Source organism: Emydura macquarii, unplaced genomic scaffold (assembly GCF_026122565.2).
Source record: "Emydura macquarii macquarii isolate MOO-44397 ecotype Brisbane River unplaced genomic scaffold, CSIRO-AGI_Emac_v2 contig_2506, whole genome shotgun sequence".
NCBI lineage: Eukaryota > Metazoa > Chordata > Testudines > Chelidae > Emydura > Emydura macquarii.
Genome location: NW_027132643.1, coordinates 376,424 through 382,612, shown reverse-complemented (window position 1 = coordinate 382,612; position 6,189 = coordinate 376,424).

The following is a 6,189-nucleotide window of genomic DNA, read 5'->3' as shown; positions in this document are numbered from 1 at the left end:
CTGTGCTATGTCAGTTACTAGCGGGCGCCGAAATGAGGCAGGATGCTGCGGTGACAGCCTTCTGAGTCACGCCTAGCAAAACATCGGCCCTCACGCTCATTTCAGAAAAACATTGTAACCACCGTCTTTGGTGGGATGTTTTTCAGATGCGGGCTCTGAGTCAGTGCAGAGCTCGGTGCCCCACGTGATGCTGAACTGTGCTGAGCTGTAGGGTGTGCCGTGGGGCAGGGTCAAGCTGAAGGTCTCGGTCCTGAGCTCCAGGGTGTTCAGTGGCCCAGGGTATCTAAAGGAGCCTGCAGCTCTGGAATGAGGACTGTGGTCCTCTGGTGAACTGGAACTTTCTGTGATAAGGGTAACACTGCTCCGGGCAGAAACCGAAGGTGAGAATCATAGAATCATAGAATATTAGAGTTGGAAGGGACCTCAGGAGGTGTCTAGTCCAACCCCCTGCTCAAAGCAGGACCAACCCCAACTAAACCACCCCAGCCAGGGCTTTGTCAAGCCGGGCCTTAAAAACCTCTAAGGATGGAGATTCCACCACCTCCCTAGGTAACCCATTGCAGTGCTTCACCACCCGCCTAGGGAAAAAGACCTAGACCTCCCCCACTGCAACTTGAGACAGTTGCTCCTTGTTCTGTCATCTGCCACCACTGAGAACAGCCTAGCTCCATCCTCCCTGGAACCCCCTTTCAGGTAGTTAAAGGCTGCTATCAAATCGCCCCTCACTCTTCTCTTCTGCAGACTAAACAAGCCTAGTTCCCTCAGCCTCTCCTCATAAGTCTTGTGCTCCAGTCCCCTGATCATTTTTGTTGCCCTCCTCTGGACTCTCTCCAACTTGTCCACATCCTTTTTGTAGTGGGGGGCCCAAAACTGGACACAATACTCCAGATGTGGCCTCACCAGTGCCGAAGACAAGGGAATAGAGGTTTCATGCTGGCTGGGTCTGAGACTGGAGAATGATCTTCCTAAGGAGCTAAGGACCATCCCAAAGCACTGTACCTTCCTCTCCAAATACAAGCTACACTTTATCAACCTGCCCTTTTCTAACACAGACACAGAGCAGCATGAGACAAACAAAACCCGACCAAAACACAGCACTCCACTGCAGACACAACTCTTTCCTTGGAGAGTGGATGGGAAAGAGAAAAGAAAGCACGTGTGACAGATGTTAGTCACATTGTCTACTGCACGGGAAACCCCAGTGTGGCTATAAAGAGTGCCGAGCTGCAGAAAACTAGCAGGTGACATGGTGGTGGAGCAGCCATTTTAGAAAAAGAAAACCGAGACCCAGATCACATTTGCTCAGGAAAGATCTCATGTAAGAGGTTATTTATATAATTGCTTATGGTGCATTAAAGACAATTCCTCTAGGGTCATGAGTATAGGTTAGATGTCCTGAGAGACCTGTTTTACATATCTCAGCCTTGGTTTATTATTTTCACTTATTTATTAGGCAAGAACATTTCTCTCCATTGCAGGAATACCCTGGGTGAAATTCTGTGGCCTGCATCAGGCAGGAGGTTTCACTAGGCAATGCTTTGCCACATAATGCACAATCAGCCTGTGGAACTCCTTGCCACAATATTTATTTGAGGCCAAGAAATTATCAGGACTCAAAAAAAGCCCCGGACATCTATATGGATAATGAGAACACTCAGAATTACTATAACGAAGATTATAGCATGAGCAAGAGCTTTGGAAGGAATAGAAACTTTTCTGCTTCATGACCTGGGCTTAATTTTAAGGGCTGGTCCACAGACAGGCTTTGTTCCCCTTTTGCCATATTTTTCTAAAATCCTTGTACATTTATGGGAATAAACTTTACTGACAAAAGCATCTTTACCCTGGTATAACTGCATCCACAAAAGTGGATTGTGCTGCTTTAATTCTATTAGCTTTTAGTGATAGAGGTTCAAAAACTGTGTGCAAACTGTGTGTAAAGACAAGATGGCCCACTGGCTAGGACACTCACCTAGGACTGGGGAAACCTTGGTTAAAATCCCTGTTCTCTCACAGACTTCCTGTGTGAGATCTTGGGAAGCCACCCAGGACTAGGTTTTCAAAGGTATTTAGGCACATAATGCCCATGGAAATGTGAGGGTGTAGGCGATGTACTGCAAAGGGAGGGCCTTTACAGGAAGTTTTTGTATAGCACTGCAGTAAGACTGTGTCATCGTGGTTCTGATGGCACAGAAATAGGAAGCTGCATCCTCAGTTCTCACTGGCGATATAACCAAGTGGAAGGTTTTCCCTGCCAAGTCATGCTCCACAGCAAAGCGTCCCTTGGCAAAATCAGCATCCCGGGCCTGGGAGTTATCCCTGTGTAGAATGAACTGCAGGGTCTTGTCAGGCAACTGGCGATACCAGTACAGATCAGGATTTGTAGAAGTAGTAGCATAATTGCAAAATATTTTAGTTTGGTTCCCCGTCTCCACCATAAGAGCTGATGGTGTCTGTGTTATCTGATTGCACAGAACACCTTTGCCTGTGAATATCAAGAAAGAAAATACGAGTTAAAAAGAACTGTTTAGTTATAAGGAATAAATGTCACCTTAGCACAGCAATGAGACTGGGAGCAGCAGCTTATTTTGCCACATTGCTACAACCAGTTGTGAACTCACTGATAAAATAACATGTACTTCTCTGTAAGCTGCGTGGCTCAAAAGCTGATCCCTCTCACCAACAGAAGTTGATCCAATAAAAGATATTACCCCACCTGCCTTGTCTCTCTCTAATGAACGTCTTTGTTAACTAGCGTTCATAGGAAAGAAAGGGAGAGAAATAAATAGCTACGAGATAAGAAAGAAAGAAGGAAAAAGCAATACTTACATAATAATATCAGTAAAAGTTTAATTAACATACGGGTCGGAATAATTTTTTCAGCCATCAGTCAGAATGGAAAACGCAAACAACTGATTTTCAGTTGACCTGAATGATTCTTAAAGATGGCAGTGGGTACAGGAGGGCGGTCCACAAAGGAAGTCACAATCTACATGTGTATGCAAGCTGCTGTGTGTGAGCTCTGAAGCAGCAAATATGGTGATAGATTTGTTGGGTGGGATGGGGAAAAAGCTGAGAGCAAGAATTTCAGCTGGTGTAAATCAGCCGCTTTATATCAACTGAGGATGTGGCCTGCATTTCTTTACCCAGTTCTGACATTTTGTACATTTGCAAAGCCACTATATGTAGGACTGGTAGTACTTGGGGGAAAATAAAAATAAAGCAAAACAATAAGATGTGCCTTGTCTTAGGACTGGGCTCCTGGCGTGAGGTGCAAGTGATAACGCCCTGCTAGTGCAGAGAGTGAGTGACATATTCTGATAACGTGAAATGCCCGTAAGTTGCCGGTGTTTTAGCGTTAGGGTACTGTGCACCAAGTTCTGTCCTCAGTCTAAACTCGTGTAGTGATTCTGGGGGGTCTCAATTTTTGGATGCCCAAATGTAGGCACCTTAAAGGGGATGGGGGCATGGCCTTTTCTGAAAAACAGGCTCCTTTTTAGGAGTGCATCCAAAATCCCCAGTCACTTTTGAAAATGTGGACAGTGGTGGTGACATCAATGGAGGTGCACGGGCTGATTGGGAAGGATGGACTCTTGAAGTCTTTAAATCAAGACTGAATGTCTCTCCCAAAGATATGCTGTAGTTCACCCAGAAGTTATAGGCTTGATGCAGAAAACACTGGGTGACATTCCAAAGCCCGTGTAATGCAAGAGATCAGACAAGATTATAACAGTGGTCTCTCCTGGCCTTAAAATCCATGAATCTTTGGAGAACACTTGTTTTCTGTGCATGTGTTTAGACAACAGATCTGTAGTTTTGACTGCCAGCTTTCACGGGGATGTGAAGGATCATTCTCACTGGAAGCTCTTCGAAAAACACCCATGTTTATATCTTTGCTAGGGATACCTATGGTCACAACTTTCGGACAGATTTTGTGGGACCAATTATTTTTTCTGCATCTATGAAATGTTTGTGACTGTAGCTACCCTGAAATCAACGGACCAGATCAGTAGAGCTCCACAGACGTTATGGAGCTATATCGATTTAAACAATTGAGATTCTGAAGCAATATTTTTTGCTCCACTGTTGCCTGTGTTTTAGTCTCTGGAAGTGCCCAGCAGAGAAGAGAATATTTTTCTTTTTGACATTTGTGTAACTATTTTGTGCACTCCCTCTGCTGGACAAACACAAATTTTCCTCTCTCAGACAACTACATAAAATAGGTCAAACAGAGAGACGTGTGCACTTTTCTGTTCACACCACAAGCTATCTCAGATGTTTTGTTGTTCTGCCCCTGATGAATGTTTCCTTAATGAAAACAAGCTATTTTTTGTATGAAGAAGTGAGACTCTCCCCCTTTGAAGGAGAGTGGATAACACATGGGCAATTGAAGGACTGGGGGGACATATTTACATGGGGGGCGAGACTAAATCACAGCATTATTCTTCTGATTAATAGTAATGGTGTTCATTAGTGAGACGGAGACGGAAGAGGTATAAGGAACACAGGTAACAAGGTGAGTATGGAAAGATTTAAACTGGGATATTCAAAAGGATCTAGGTGCCCAGTACCAATTGAATTTGCACATCTAACTCCCTTGGGCTAAAGATTTAATCTGTTGTTCTTTTGGGAAAAGACATCCAGGATCTCCTTATGGGACCATGTGGAAGCTGCTTCAGGGATTTGGACAGCAAATTCCCTGTGTAATTAATGGGAATAAGGCAAACGGATCCCCTAGCTACCTTTGAAAATCTCAGATTTAATCCCTGGTGTTACACTTATATTTACTCCAAAAACTGCAGTCTCAGTTAAGAAGGGGGTTTTCCCCATGCTTAAGAATATTCTCACAATCTGCTGCATTTGCAAACAACCAGCGTGAAACCTGAAGACATCACCCTACATCACTTTTCGAGCAACACAGTTGTTCAAAACCGGTTAGGGTTAGCATCAAAATCCATCTACTTTGACGTCCCACACGGGGGCAGCAGATGCACAAGAAACGGATCCATGAACCCCGTGATAAATTAGAGAGTTTACCAGCCTCAATTTTTAGGTCTTACCTCCTTCACGTCTCTTGCAAATCCTCTGGATTTAATTTAGACAGGCACTCTGTTTTGAGCCTACATTTTATGTGGGAAGTCAGAAAACAGGTGATTTTCCAGAGGACTCAAAGAAGCTCCTGTACTTACAACTGAAAAACTTGACTTAAAATCCAACCATACCACCAGGAGTAAGAAAAAGATGCTAAAACCAAATACTAGAGGGCAGCAAAACATTATTATTCTTGCTGTTGGAGGCCCCAACAGAAATCCAGCCTTCACTGGCTTGGAATTGTACAACCACTTAGGCTGCAATCTTGTAGCTACTGAGACTGAGATTTTCAAAGCAGACTAAGGGGAAGCGCCCAGATCCCACTGAAATTCCATAGCAAGTGGGACGCTAACTCTGTAGGGCCCTTTGGAAACCTCAAATTGCAGCATACACCAAACTTCACTCACATGAGTAATTCCACTGATGTCAGCCGAAGTACCCCAGTGCTTTAATTTAACCACGTGTGTAAGTGATTTCAGGAGCCCAGAGAGTTTAAGGCTTGGACTTTGAAAGGGGTGTGAGAGAATCAGGCACCAAAATCCAAAACCAAATTTTGATTCATCAATACAATGAAAATGTAGGCATCTAAATTTATATTAAAAATTAACAGAGAGTCAGGGCTTGTGTGCATTTAACACTAGTGTCTACAGTTGACGCTAGACAAATTAGAGGATTGGACCAAAAGGAATCTGATGAGGTTCAACAAGGACAAGTGCAGAGTCCTGCACTTAGGACGGAAGAATCCCATGCACAGCTACAGACTGGGGACCGATAGGCTAGGCAGCAGTTCTGCAGAAAAGGACCTGGGGGTAACAGTGGATAAGAAGCTGGATATGAGTCAGCAGTGTACCCTGGTTGCCAAGAAGGCTAACGGCATATTGGGCTGCATTAGTAGGAGCATTGTCAGCAGATGGAGGGAAGTGATTATTCCCCTCTATTCGGCATTGGTGAGGCCGAATTTGGAGTATTGTGTCCAGTTTTGGGCCCCCCACTACAAAAAGGATGTGGTCAAGTTGGAGAGAGTCCAGCAGAGGGCAACAAAAATGATTAGGGGGCTGGAGCACAAGACTTGTGAGGAGAGGCTGAGGGAACTAGGCT